Source organism: Colias croceus, chromosome 28 (assembly GCF_905220415.1).
Source record: "Colias croceus chromosome 28, ilColCroc2.1".
In the NCBI taxonomy this organism is placed as follows: domain Eukaryota; kingdom Metazoa; phylum Arthropoda; class Insecta; order Lepidoptera; family Pieridae; genus Colias; species Colias croceus.
In genome coordinates, this window is record NC_059564.1 from 565964 (window position 1) to 582378 (window position 16415).

Below are 16415 nucleotides of genomic sequence, written 5' to 3' on the forward strand. Positions count from 1 at the left end.
TATTACTTGTAGTATTTTTGGTATTACTTTTCACTATTCTAACTGTTCATTATTCTAGAGAACTTTTGATTACCGCCAAAAGTGGCCACTTTTGGCGGTAATCAAAAGTTCTCCTAATTTACCGAATGCAAAATAATGAAAAGTAATACCAAAAATACTACAAGTAATATACTAGCAAAGTACCGAGCTAGATTTTTTAAATTTGATCTGGTTTAGGAGTAAAAAAATAAAATGTTGGGGGGCGCTAGTTTCGGTGGTGTAGTCGCCTTAAGGCCGTGTACGCGGTCCGTGCGCTGTTTGGCTCAAATATGTGATTTTTCAAACCAGATTGTCCATCAACCACTTATCTTACAAACATATGAATTACTAATAATTTTAGGGAATTTTATTGTCTATATAGTTAGTTAAGAGTTTTTTTCAATTAATACAGTATTTGTGAATACCATCAAGATAACTGAGCCGATGATTACTTGATTTCACTTTTAGTGTCAATTTCGAAGCTAAAAATATCTGAAATTGCTGACAGATCTAACACACATTTTTTTTAACTAACTGCAAAAATCCTTATTTAAATAGTTAGTTAAAAGATTTTTTTAATTTGGACTCCTAACTTACGAAATTAAAATCCGAACAATGTGAATTTTTTTAGAAATTATAGTCGACAAAATGATTATTTTCACCAAGATATTTGACTTAGTTGAATATAATTTATACATATTGCAATAAAAGAACGTATTACTTATAAGATAAAATTTAAAAAATCAACTAAGGTACCTCTATTATTTTTCTACAATTTTTTTTAAAGTACTATAAAACACTGCGCGCGACCCGATTAAAATCAGTCGGCAGCGAGCCTTCCCAGAGAGAGGACATGTTGCTCGGCGCTCTCCTGTGGACCTATGCTGTTCATAGTAAAAGGATAGCGCAAGCCGCGATCTATCGTAATAGATCGCGGAGATTTTGACTTGCGTTAAATTGAATAAGCCCTCTTAAAACAGTATTGTCACTAACACGGGCAGCGGTGTATAACCGCTTTCACTAAATAATTACTACTATATTACGTAAAACATACTTTTTCAAGGTCGTTAGAAAAACACGTATAATTGAGTTTGAGTTTGAATTACGAAATATGAGGAATTGTCTATGTATCACGGAAGGAAATCAGTGCATCAAAAGTAGGTTATTTTAAAATATTATCTATATTTATATTAAATGCGAAAGATTGTCTGTTTGTCTGCTATTCTTTCACGACTGAACGACAGCGCCGATTTTGATGAAATTTGAAATGAAAATAATTATAGACTGGGTCAAACATAGGTTACATCTTTAAAATATGTAGGTATCGCTGTGGTGTTGAAATAGCGGATGAAAGTTTTAACTAATGATTAAATACTCGTAAATTGTAGTATAGCTATTTCTTTTAAAAATAGGAAAATGTATAAAAAGCCAATAAGCTAATTCAGACTACAATCTGTCTTTGTACAAAATTTCATACAGATTCGATCAGCTGTTTTTGCGTGATAGGTTCACAAATATCCATCAAAGTCAAACATTTATTTATTCAATTAGACTTCTTCTAGAAGCACTTTTGAATCGTCACAGTCTTCATTTACCACCGATTCGGAAAGCAGTATCTATGGAGGAGAACCGGCAAGAAACTCCATACTTGCTCTTTCATCCTAGCAAACATTGACATTTTAATATCTATACATATACATATAATAAATCTGTAGAAGGGTCAATTCTGTACATTGAAAATATTGAAAAAATAAATAGCAGGGGGTGACACTGGATCGATACCAAACCCAAATATGCGATTAAAAAAAATTTTGTCTGTCTGTCTGTCTGTCTGTCTGTCTGTATGTGAAGACATCACGTGAAAACTAACGGTTCGATTTCGATGAAACTTGGTAAAATTAAACCTTATTATCCTGGGCGTAAAATAGGATACTTTTTATCCTGGAAAAAAAACGTAGAAAAAAATTAATCTTAATTTTTCAGTTTTATCCATAGACGTTGTTCTGTAGAACCGCGAACACACGTTGCGTATTATTATAGGCCTAGCCGTATTTGGGTCCAATAGATATTTATAAGATATCATTGTCAGAGTTACTCAAAATGAAGAAATAAACCATCCACGCGAAGACCGACATCCGCGCGGACGGAGTCGCGGGCGGAAGCTAGTAAATAAATAAATGTCATAAAATCTTTATTTGAATTCATACAATGTTACAATAGATTGGGGTTCAGTATAGCTATTTCTTTTAAAAATAGGAAAATGTATAAAAAGCCAATAACCTAATTCAGACTACAATCTATCTTTGTACAAAATTTCATACAGATTCGATCAGCTGTTTTTGCGTGATAGGTTCACAAATATCCATCAAAGTCAAACATTTATTTGTTCAATTACTTCTTCTAGAAGCACTTTTGAATCGTCACAGTCTTCATTTACCACCGATTCGGAAAGCAGTATCTATGGAGGAGAACCGGCAAGAAACTCCATACTTGCTCTTTCATCCTAGCAAACATTGACATTTTAATATCTATACTAATAATATAAAGAGGAAAGGTTTGTATGTATGTATGTATGGTTTTCACGCACTACTGCACCGATTTTGATGAAATTTGGCACAGATAATCTTTAGACCTTGAGAAAGAACTTAAGCTACCTTTTATTGCGAAATATGCACCACGGGCGAAGCCGGGGCGGACCGCTATACCTAACTTTCATATTATTTTCTTGAGTTGCTTTAGGCCACTCAGTAATCTAACTTATTGATCAAATTTATTAGTCAGACAACTAGGTCACTCACAACTAACTCAGTGTTTCAATTTATCATATAATTTCTCAATTTTTATCGAAACATAATATCTATATGTACAAATAGGTATTATAAAGCTGTTGAGTGTGTTTGTATGCTTAAACGCGTTAATCTCAGGAACCACGGATCCGATTTGAAAAATGATTTCATTGTTAGATGTGGTTAGATAGCCAATTTATCGAGGAAGGCTATAGGCTATATATCATCATATCATCATGCTACGACCTACAGGAGTGGAGCAACAGGGGTGAAACCGCGCGGAGCAGCTAGTCTACCATAATAGGTATTAATAACATTTGTTCTATAATGTGGAAACAATTAAAAATAGACGAATACATATACATTAAATACAACTGTATGTTGTATTTAATTTACAACTTTAAAATTTAAACACGCTTGTAAAATAAGTTTATTGAATAAATATCTGTGTAAAGTTTAATTGTGTCAGTATAATGCATTTCTTATTATTGTAGAATTCAGTGAATTTCACAAATTCTTCGTAATAATTATCGAGCAATATTAATAACCTACTAAATGCTATTTATGTCTGTAATTGGCGTAGTTAGAAACGTAATTTGATATTAAAGGATTTGTTACATAAGACTTGTATTATTTAATAAATTTCATTTAAGGTGTTTTTATTTATTTTATTTTTAAATCAACTTTTTCCCCGTAAAAAATATACATATATATCATAATAAACATATGGAAATATCTTTACTGAAACATATAATTAGTAATTTTATACAAATTCTAATATATAAAATTCCCGTGTCACAATGTTAGTTACCATACTCCTCCAAAACGGCTGGACCGATTCTCATGAAATTTTCTGTGCATATCGGGTAGGTCTGAGAATCTACCAATATCTATTTTTCATACCCCTAACTGATATGAGTAAGGCAGAACAACGTTTGCCGGGACAGCTAGTTTTAGGTAATATAATAAAGAGTAAAGGATTTGTCAGTTTGTATCAATTATGCTGTATACGGAATTCACTTCTTCAATGGAAAGCTACATTATTATTGAATACTAGCGGTCCGCCCCGGCTTCGCCCGTGGTACATAAATATGTAAAATACGTTTAAACGTAAATACGTTTTCTCTACATAAGAACCATACTCGTTCTTCAAGGAATATAATAAAAAAATAATTATCGAAATCGGTTCAGCCTTTCGCATGTGATGCCGTGACAACGTGAAACGGGTTTCATTTTTTTTATACATAATATAGATAGAGTATAATATTCTCTTTTATTATAACCTTTCAAACTAAAACGCCATAGAAATTGATTGCCATTTATTAGAATAATCGAACTACACTACAATAACGTTTCTTATGCAGTATTGTTCATAATAATACACTAAAAAATTGGCCAAGTGCGAGTCGGGCTCGCGAGACAGAGTTCCGTATGAATAAACTAAGGAGCAATTCCAAAAATTTGGGTTCAAACGTTGCTTAACCTCGATTTTTTGTTATTTGTTGCTATAGCTGAAATAACAAATATATTCTGACATTTTCAACTGGCTTACTATCACGGTTCATGAGATACGGCTTGGTGACAGACGAGCACAAACAGCAAAGTCAGTTAAGTAGTAACTATCACTACATAGTATAAAACAAAGTCGCTTTCTCGGTCCCTTGGTCTGCTTTCATCTTTTAATAGATAGAGTGATTCAAGAGGAATGTTTTAGTATATAATTTATTAGGTTTAAGACAAAGCGGGCGAAGCCGCAGGCGGTAAGCTAGTTTAGTAATATGAAGTAATATATATGTAGTATAGATTATAATTTGTGATAATAGGGTCCCGTTTTATCCTTTGCGGAACCCTAAAAATCTATCATTCAATGTGATAATATCTAAGTATTAAGACAATGGACGGATATATAGCTAAGTATTACTTAAGCACCTTGAGGAATTGTTAAGTTAAGTAAGCAATTTTAGAGATTTTCACTTAATCGAATTTCAATGCTGTTCTTTGATGGAAGGACGATTTTTTTTACTTTTTTTGAATTGAAGCTTCTTTATGCGCGTTGAGAGTAAAATTTCAAGGTCGCGTCATGGAGTAAGGCAACGATTTTGGTATCTTTGAATCTTGGCAGTTTCACTTCTGACACGCGTGCTCGGCACTCACGCCGATCCTCCTTCCTAGATTCCTCGATAAATGGGCTATCTAACACTGAAAGAATTTTTCAAATCGGACCCGTATTTCCTGAGATAAGCGCGTTCAAACAAACTCTTCAGCTTTATAATATTAGTTTCGATATTATCTAAAACCTAGTGTCAAATGCAGGTAACGTCGCGTTCACTAACTAGCTTGGAATAATAAGTTAGTAGGTAATAGAAATATATCTGTAACTTAGCATTCGGCTTGCGCACGCGCCGCTTTACTTTTGCGTAATATAGTGAAAGTAGTGTTTTCGTAAATGTCTGTTTCATTAAGTTATTTGCTGAGGTTAAGCGTCGGTGCGGGCGGATGGATTGGGATGGGTCAGAAATTTTTGAACTAATAAGTATTTTTTCGAAAATTATTGTTTGTCTACACTAATATTATAAACAGGAAAACTTTGTTTGATTGTAATGAATAGGCTCATAAACTACTGGACCGATTTTGATGAAATTTGGCACAGACTAAAATATTGAGTAAGCGTCGTTGAATTTTGCAGTAAGTATGGTTCGGGTTGTTAGCGATTTTGTAATAATATGACTTATGTCATTTTTAAGTGTTTGATAATATGTTTTTGAGGATAATAAGAAAAATGTGTGGGTTTATCCGTTTATACTAAGAAAACATCTTTGTAATATTTTTGAAGGTCGCATAAGCAAATGCATTTTATTTATTAACTTACTCGATAAAAGGACTATCTAACTGCAGTGAAATAATTTTTCAAATCAGACCCGTGGTTCCTGAGCTTAGCGTGTTCAAACAAACAAATTCTACAGCTTTATAATATTAGTATAGATATACAACAAAATGCTTTCCCTGACGGTGCATTTACATCAAACGAGCGAATGCTCATTCTTACCCCAATAAGGGCTGATTTTTCAATCCTTGGTTAAAACTTATTCATCGAATAACTTATTAAACTACCATTTCAAAAATGTATTCTAATTGTTCGTATATGACAATTTACAGGTGACATTTTAAAATGTTCGTGTAATACTTTATTGGACGGATAAATTTTAACCAAGGATTGAAAAATCGACCCTAAGTCAAATAATGTAAACCGGCGTAGAACATTCTTTCGATGTTCTTAGATCGTTCAAAAACATTCTATGCTATGTTCTAATACTGAACAACACTGAATACGAGTTTTCGTGTACACTAAAAGATCACGAAAGAATGCTCTTGCTCTAGCTCTTTAGTTTGTTTGATGTAAATGCACCGTTAACGAATCTTTGTTGAAACCATCATCATTGGATCACAGCAGAAAATGTCAAAACCGCAGTTTTTTGTACTTGAGATGAACAACATTGCAGTGTTTTTGCAATATATTTGTAAATCATTACGGATGATTGGTATTTTATATGACGAAATTGTAAAAAAAATATTGGTTCATTTAATTTTTAACACAATTAGGATCAGGCTTCACTTGCGTGGTATTTAGTTCAAAAGCAGCCTATATCAGTTCCTTAACATCCTACTAATATTATAAATGCGAAAGTTTGTGAGGATATGTGTGTGTGTGTGTTTGTTACTCTTTCACGCAAATTCTACTGAACCGATTACAATAAAATTTAGCACACATATATAGGATAACTTGGATTAACACATAGAATAGGTTTTATCCCGGAAATCCAACGGGAACGGGAACTATGCGGGTTTTCCTTTGAAAACGCGGGCCAAGCCGCGGGCGGAAATCTAGTTATGATATATATTGTGTAGTTACATATTATGTTAAATTAAATTGTATTGACATGATTTTAAAACAGCAAATATGGAGTTTCTTGCCGGTTCTTCTCCATAGATACTGCTTTCCGAATCGCTGGTAAATGTTAAAAATATGTAATGACTAATGACGATTCAAAAGTGCGTGCGAAGAAGTCTAATTGAATAAATAAATGTTTGAGTTTGAGTATATGCTTATCCAGACGGTAATCTATCTCTGTAGCGAGTTTTATTCAGATTTGATAAGCCCTTTTGTACGAAAGAGTAACAAACATTTTTAACTTTAAAGTATAAGTATATTAAACTTATTTGGAAGTGGAAATTGTTTGTTTGTCTGTTTTTGTCTGTTATATTTTATATAATGACTTAAAAATTAAATTGATTATTACGAAAATCTTGTAAATTCACGCGTTAACAATCAAAATTAGGTATTCCGTTGAAGAAGCTTATCATAAAGCAAAAGTATTTTCAAAATTGGACCAGTATTTCCATACATTCTCTTCTACAAGTATAAGAATTTCCTACATATTTATTAGTATTCTTAGTCTTTGTTAATATTCAAAGTATGCAATGAAGGTTGTTACATTCTCTACGGAAACTCCTATGTTGTTATGATATCCTGGTACCTGCTCTGTTATGTAAGGTGTTTATTTATTTAGGAAATGTATAAAAATCTAATTAATTTTGAGTGTCTGTTTATAATATCAAATTAATATTTTTTTTGTTATTAAATATGTATTATAAAGCTGAAGAGTTTGTTTGTTTGAACGCGCTAATCTCAGGAACTACTGGTCCGATTTGAAAAATTCTTTCGGTGTTAGATAGCCCATTTATCAAGAAAGGCTTATAATATCATCTCGCTAAGACCAACAGGAGCGGAGCACTGCGGGTATAACCGCGGAGCACAGCTAGTAAATAATAGTTTTGAATTGTTGAATTGTTTATTATTAAAAAAGATGACTATCGTAACAAAAGAAGATGTTTTGCAATAATACATTAAAATAATGTATGACCTATTCTCTCATCTACAAGTCTATAAAATTTAAAAATAAATTTTAAACTGTCTTTAAAAAAAGCGTAAACTTTGTATTTCAAAATTATTGTCATATTGACGACGCGGTTGGCGCAGTGGTAAAGCCTACTGAGCCGACGGTCCCGGGTTCGATCCCCGGTTAGGGCAAATATTTGTGTGATGAACTCATTTATTTGTTTTTGGGTCTGGGTGTTATTATCTATATATGTATTTATTAAATATTATATTTATCGTCGCCTAGTACTCACAACACAAGCCTTAATTGAGCTTACTGTGGGACTAGGTCGATTTGTGTAATAATGTCCTATAATATTTATTTATTTATTTATTTATTTATTTATATCACCGATCCTTGATAAGTGTACAAAGTATGAATTAAATTCGTCCGTTTTAAGTCAAAATCGAGTCCAAAGGAGTCGATTACATACATACAGGTCAGGAGTTAGGTACGTCATGAAATTCAAGGAATAAAAACAGCTTTATCGAAGCACAAAGTAATAATTTTAAGAACCTTTATACGTAACTTATGCTTATAAGAATTTGACAGTAACGTTATTGTTCTAAAAAACCGTTGCACGAAGCAACGGGTCAATAACGGTATGTTTGTGAAGTCATATTGCATTTTTCAAGGAAGTTTGAGCAATGTTAATTTAATACTCTGTTATAATATGTAAAAAGGGCTTAAGTTTACTATGAAATTTGGAAGATAGAGCGAGCGTAATAATGTTGTATCTTATATCGAATATCATAATTAAATATGACTATTGACTATGTACTATCACGATGCAAAAGCTAGTCTTACAGAAGTTTGCGTAGATAAAATATTTGTAGGTAAATTTTGAATGTTTTGCATTCATTGTTTATTATTAAAAGATGTAGTATTTTTTATTTATGTATTTAAGCTTAGTATAAATAATAATTTTACTCTTTATCACTACATAGTAACAAAGTCGCTTTCTCTGTCCCTATGTCCCTTTGTATGCTTAAATCTTCTAAACTACGCAACGGATTTTGATGCGGTTTTTTTTAATAGATAAAGTAATTCAAGAGGAAGGTTTTAGTATATAATTTATTAGGTTTTAGTCAAAGCGGGCGAAATCGCGGGCGGTAAGCTAGTTTAATATATTTGTAATACTATACTGTACCAAAAGTACCAGGACAACATAACCAACAAGGCGTTAACCTTGGCTCATAATTTCGACATGCTTACACAACATTTTATGTAATGTACCCTGAGAAAGTGACTGTGTATTGCAATAAATATCTATTGGGTATTTAGTTATAGGGTACATAGTTTTATAAGGTAAGTAGGGAGTAGGGTACAGCTATTTATCTACTAACGATAATAGGTTGCCAATGCGTATGAAACAAAAAAAAATATATAATGTGAATAATAATTGTGAGAATTGTATGTGTTTAGTTTTTATTTGTTTTGAGAGAATAAGTGGAATAAAAATTTGTTTAAAGCTCTATATTTTGTCTATAATATAAAAATGAATCGCAAAATGTGTTGGTAAGCGCATAACTCGAGAACAACAGAACCGATTTCGTTAATTCTTTTTTTATTACATTTCTTGAAGTACGAGGATGGTTCTTATGGAGAGAAAACGTAAAAATGTACCACGGGCGAAGCCGGGGCGGACCGCTAGTTTTGTATATTTTTAGCCGATTTAAAAAAGGCGGAGGTTTCTCACTTCGATTGCATGTAAGTTTTATAGTTTTTAAGTGTTCGCAGATAAGTTTTGTTATATTAAAAAGTTAATTATATTAGTTTTGTACTAATTCCTACTGTTTCCTTATGTAATTTTCAGTTATTTTCCGGCCTGGCCACAATCAGTAATTATTCTTATTTTTTTTCTTAATGTATGGTGAATGGCAAATTAATTATAATTTTATCATCATTATACTTAGTGAGAGGTCACGCGGAAAATTATGTTTTTGTATGTATTAAATAGGAAAGTTTTAACAGTATGGAAAATATCACTAATTACCTATTCCCTATATTTGCATATATTTTATGAATTCTAATATAAGAACAGTATCTATTTGAAATTTTAATTCACTTCTTAAAATCTAAATAGATTAAGGGCCGATTTTTCAATGCTTGGATAAAACATATTCGTCGAATAATGTATAAAACTACCATTTTAAAAACGTATTCTAATTGCCCGTATTTGACAGTTTACGAGACATTTTAATATTATCGTGTAATACTTTATTGGACGGATAAGTTTTATCCAAGCATTGAAAAATCGGCCCTTACCTACTAAGCTAAAAATTATTTAGAATGGTCTACTCGAAGACAATTGCTTCGTCGAAAAAGAACTAAAATTTGACAGCTAATTTATTTAGAAATAGGTTTCATTTTAATTGTACTCTTGACCTACTTGTCAAAAGGTTAAATCGATATTCTTCTTAGGGCCGATTTTTCAATGCTTGGATAAAACTTATCCGTCGAATAATGTATAAAACTACCATTTTAAAAACGTATTCTAATTGCCCGTATTTGACAGTTTACGTGACATTTTAATATTATTGTGTAATACTTTATTGGACGGATAAGTTTTATCCAAGCATTGAAAAATCGGCCCTTAAAATTATATAATTTTCGATGACCTTTGAAATTTATGCAACGTTGATAATGTCACGTAGGAACATTTTTCATCATCTAGGTAATCTATAATACAAAGATGAAGAGTTTGTTTGTTTGTTTGCTTAAACTCGCTAATATCGAGAACCATGCCTGTTTTGAAACAATATTTCATTGTTAGTAGACCATTTATAGAGCAAATCTATAGTCTATCTCTATATTATCACGCTTAGATCAATAGGAGCGGAGAAATGCAGGTAAAACTGCGGGGTAGAGCTAGTTTATAATACTACTAGTACCTATAGTATTATATTATCTGTGATAATACAAAACATATGGCATCAATTAATTGCACTTGTCAAAGTTATATTTTACGTTTATTACGTAATAAAATTTGTTGCAGTATCAGACAGAATATGTGTGATTCGGATAAAAAGTAGATTCTCCCACATTACTATTGTTAATGTCTATGCACCAACTGAGATTACAGACGATAGTCAAAAGGATTTATTCTATGAAGACCTAGAGCTTGTGTATGATCAAATAGCAGACTATGATGTAAAAATTGTTGTGGGTGACTTAAACGCGCAAGTTGGACGCGAAGACACGTTCATTCCTACTATTGGAAAATACAGCAAGCACCAACACACAAATGACAATGGTCTACGACTGATAAGTTTTGCGGCTTCCAAATCCATGCTAGTAAAAAGCACAATGTTCGATCATAAAGATATTCACAAAGGCACCTGGAAATCACCTGATGGTACCACTGTGAACCAAATTGATCACGTGCTTGTTGACAGCAGACATGGAAGTAACTTAGAGGACGTGAGAACCTATCGCGGAGCAGATTGCGACTCTGATCATTTCCTACTACTCATAAAAATTAAAGCAAAAATCCGAATACAACGCAGTGGTGGCAGTGAAGGAATAGTAAATCTAGATACCGAAAAACTGAAAGATATAGATATAAGAAAGTCATTCCAATTAGAATTAAAAAATAGATTTCAGGAATTAGATAACATAGAAGATATAAATAAAATGTGGGTTGAAACCAAGGGTATTATGGAAGAGGTCGGATTGAAAGTCTTGGGAAGGAAAAAGAGAACGGGGATCAGAAAATGGTGGAATACTGCATGCGAACAGGCCTATGAAGAGAGGCGAAAGTATAAAATTCTCATGGAACAGGACGAAGGATGGAAAGAGAAACACCGGGTAGCTCGGAATCGACTCAGAAATCTCATGAAACACGCTAAAAGGGAACATCTTGATAATATATTGCATGAAGTCGAAACTCTTAGTAAAGCTGGCCATAGCCGAAAGTTTTATAAAGAGATAAAGCTATTCAGGAAAGCCTTCAAGCCCTCGTCTCAGCTTCTGGAAAATGAGAATGGGATGCTCCTATCGAACCCAGATGATATCAAAGAAGAGTGGAAACAATACTTTAAGACCTTACTGAATTGTCCAGTAGCAGGGAGCCCCATCACTGAAGTGATAGAAAATAATGACACTTTTATAAACGAGATAAGCCCAATAGAAGTACGAAAGGCAATATCAAAACTTAAAAACAACAAAGCCCCTGGAGCTGACGGTATACCAGGTGAACTGTGGAAGTACGGCGAAGATATAACAACCTCCAAAATGTACGAGCTCATTACTAAGATATGGAAGGAAGAAAAACAACCGGATGAATGGAACCTAGGTGTGATATGCCCAGTTCACAAAAAAGGCTCCCGAAGAAAATGTTCCAACTACAGAGGAATAGCGATATTGCCCACGGCGTATAAAGTACTCTCGTATATTATACTGGGTCGCCTAGAACCTTACACAGAGAAAATCTTGGGAGATTATCAATGCGGCTTTCGAAAAAACCGCAGCACAACAGACCAAATCTTTCTCTTGAGACAGATTATGGAGAAAAGGTGGGAGTATGCACAGAGCCTTCACATCCTATTCGTGGACTTTATCAAAGCATATGACAGCGTCGACAGGGATTCACTCTATAACATCTTGAGACTTTTCCAAATCCCTGAAAAACTGGTAAGAATGGTAAAAGTAGCTACTGAAACCAGTAAAATGAAAGTCAAGGCTTGTCGAGGCTTTACTGATGTATTTGAAGTCACCACTGGGCTAAAACAAGGAGATGCACTTTCACCAATTCTGTTCAATCTTGCCCTAGAATACCTTATTAGAAAAATCCTGATACTTGAGGGCGGGATTGAGCTCAACGGCAATCACAAAGTTATTGGATACGCTGACGATCTAGCGCTTCTAGGACAACGTGAACAAGATCTTACGTTAATGGCTAAGACACTAGAATCGGAAGGTCTTAAGATTGGCCTTAAGATAAGCGGGGAAAAAACGGAATACCTACATATGAAAAGGTACAAAGATACTAGAGTGTGTAGGAAAAATCTGGTAACCGGAGATACTACATACCTAGGAACAGACTCCTTTAAATATCTAGGTTGCACAGTTACGGACACTAACCGCCGAGAAGCCGAAATAGATATCCGCATCCAAAACGCACTAAGATGCTCAGCAGCGCTCCATAAAATCCTTGTGTCCAAGATTATAAGCAGGAAAACAAAGGTCAAAATCTATAAAACCATTATTAGACCAATCCTAATGTATGGGTGCGAATCGTGGACACTAAGCCAGAAAGAAGAACAGAAGCTCTTAGTTGCGGAAAGGAAAATACATCGGAAAATCTTAGGACCTACAAAAACTGATGAGGGAACTTGGAGAATGAGGAAAAATTTAGACATCGAAGATCTCATCCGTGAACCCAACATTATTGGTGAGACAAAAGCTGCCCGCCTTCGATGGATCGGTCACCTAGAAAGGATGCCAAACGATCGCGCTGCGAAGAGGGTGTACATGAGCAAGCCGATCGGTAGGCGCCCCGTCGGCCGCCCTCGTCACCGTTGGAGAGACGAAGTCCAAAAAGATCTGGACATCCTTCAAGTAGAAGACCTCAACACCAGGGCGCTAAGGCGCGAAACCTGGAAACTTTTGGTGTCGGAGGCCAAGATCCTCTTTGGGTCGTTGCGCCGTTGAAGTAAGTAAGTAAGTAAGTCAAAGTTAAATTTAAATGCTAGAAGCTCGCCTTGGCTTATGTAAATCCAAGTTACAAATTTCTCGTAAATTTCATCAAAAACGGTTCAGCCATTTTGGCATGATTGTAATACCTAAGCATGTAAACTGAAACTTTCCATCTATATTATTAGCGATAAAGCCAAAGATTGGAGTTATAGATATGTTTTTAAAACTTTCATTTTATTTTTAGTCGAATATTCACATTGAAAACGTAGAATATAAAAAACAAAAATATAAATTCAAAACTTCAATAATATCAGCTCACACCTAAAAATATATTTTCATCAGTTCATGTCCGCATAACTTTCTATTCACCAAATACTTACAACATCCTCCAATAAATAATAATTAACAAATAAAGAAACCTTAATTTTCAATTATAATGCAGCTGAGGTCCCAACGACAAAACGACCCGAATAAAAAAACAGGTTCCACGCTTGCATCGCCGAAAAAAAAGTTACAACACAGTTACGCAACCAAAAATTGTGACCATTGCTACCTCGTTACGAATTAAAAAAAAATACCAAAAAAAAAACAGCTGTCAAATTGACAGAACACTGAACGTACCACACGCGATTTGTTATCTGTACTATTTCACAGTCTTGGCGGGAATTGGTTATTCTTTTTTTTTAGTTTTTAAATTTGGTTCAATGCACGAGTTGACGTGCTTGCTTCGCGGTTGTAGTTTATTACTGACTGTGGTGTGCAGTCAGTGTCCAGTCGGGCTACCAAAGCGGGGCTTGAAATATTGCTATGAATTTTAAATAGTGTACTAGTTTTATTCTGTCTGCACTACAGAGGAATTAAATGGATTGGAAATAGGTAGTTTATGTAGTTTTTCCGTTTTAGATGTAACACGAACTGTGATAAACGCACTTTATAAATGAAAACTGAGAGCATATGTTTGAAAAATCAAGCATTATTTTATGCATTTGCTCGTGGATCACAATTCACAATATAAACCACATACACAATACAAAAGTGACTTCCAATTTTGTTTATTAAGGAAGTGCATACCTACACTATAGCATAAACTACAATACCTGCTATTCCAATCATCAAAAAGTTAACTCCTAGCAAAATATTGCATTTTATGATAGAATGAATTGCTTATCTGAAACTGCTAGGAGCAACATTTCACATTAATGTTAATTTTCATGAATTAAGTTAAAAATTAAATTTCATATACAGTAATCATTTATTTTATTAACAACAGCATTGAAATAAATAAAAAAAAACGACGTGTGGCACTCGGGGACTGCCGCGGTAAAGCTATTGCATGCTATGCCTTCAAGCCACACCACCGCCCGTCGGAGTGGGGAGCGTGAGGTTTTTTCGTTACGCGCTCAAGGCCCGCGATAGAAGCTATGCAATAGCTTAATAAATGAAAGATATAAAAGCTATTGCATTAATTTAGGTGTTCTATGTAATATAATATAAATTTTGATATTGATATATAGGTACATGGAGGATAAAGGGAAGGAGAGTCATCTCATAAGGTTTAAAAAAAAAAAATTGCTCAGTAATTTAAGTTGGAAATAACATTTCAAAAGCTTCCAGAAAAGCGCTGGTATAGACAAACGGTATGGTATGAATGTAGCAATTGTAACTTTGTAAGCGAATTGAAGTTTATCGAGCTAAAAAAATAATTATGTCGACTGAAGTTGTTACTTATTGAAAAAATTAACTACTTGCTTAGTACAAAATAATTAAGTTCGCTTCACTTATAAATTCACGCTGATGCTAATACGCCACCCTATTTAAATAATTTTGACAGATACTTTTTCATGTACACAGATAATTTTCCTTACCTCTACCCTCTATATTATAGAGGGTATCCCCTCCATATTACTATATTATAGAGTCTATAATATAGTAATATGACGATATTTCAGTACAGATAATACGGTCAGAGGGTGTGTTTTAAAATATACAACTAATATTATAAAGCTGAAGAATTTGTTTGAACGCGCTAATATCAGGAACAACTGGTCCGATTTAAAAAATTCTATCTATCATTAGATAGCCCATTTATCGAAGAAGACTATAGGCTATAGCCCATTTATCAAGGAAGGCTTATAGGCTATATGGACTGCGGGTAAAACCGCGGGACTTAGTTAGTTATCTATATTATTTACAGGATGGAATTTCGGCAATGCTACCTGAAGGGAAATTCATTTGATTTATCTAGAATATTAGAGAAAATGTATCGTCATTCTAATTATTGCCCCTAACTTTCGATACAATAACAGTAAAGGGTGACATTAAAAAAAATGAATCAGTTTTATTCCTAGATGAGGAAAGTAACTTTTCGTAAAACTTTGAAAGCAGTTTTCAAATATTTTTGAAAAACAAATTGCTATCTATGCTAAAATCTATATTAAGAATACTGCCTGTTTAGGTAAAATTACAAAATACCACCCTGCATATATAATAACTAGCTGTGTCCCTCAGTTTCACCCGTACTTCTCCGTTGGTCTTAGGGTGATGATATATAGCCTATAACCTTCCTCGATAAATGGGCTATCTAACACCGAAATAATTTTTCAAATCGGAATAGAAGTTCCTGAGATTAGCGCGTTCAAAAAAACAAACGTTAGAGGTAGAATCTAATAACTAATATATATTATAAAGGCGAAAGTTTGTATGGATGTATGGATGTTTGTTACTCTTTCACGTAAAAACTACTGAACCGATTACAATGAAATTTAGCACACATATAACTTGGATTAACACATAGGATAGTTTTTATCCCGGAAATCCCACGGGAACGGGAACTAAGCGGGTTTTCCTTTGCAAACGCGGGTGAAGCCGCGGGCGGAAATCTAGTAGATAATAATATTTATGTTATAATAACAATTGTCAGTAGTGTTAAATTAAATTCCAATAAATATTCTTTCGTGCTTTCGTTCTATGATTATGCATGATATTTAATTTCATCTTCGACATAAAGTATAAGGAATGGATTTGTCAGGAAGGT

General features: G+C 33.7%; 1 protein-coding gene across 2 annotated transcripts in view; it reads right to left on the minus strand.

Annotated features, from left to right (window-relative positions):
• The window catches only part of LOC123704171 (zinc finger CCCH domain-containing protein 13-like), a 65398-nt gene extending 51300 nt beyond the window's left edge, over positions 1-14098 (minus strand). Inside the window, exon 1 of one of the 2 annotated variants that reach the window (XM_045652472.1) lies at positions 14003-14098. The gene's annotated coding sequence lies outside the window, so the exon portion shown is untranslated. The remainder of the gene's footprint in view (positions 1-14002) is intronic. The other variant, XM_045652475.1, reaches the window with a different exon arrangement.
• Between the last annotated feature and the right edge of the window lie 2317 nt (positions 14099-16415).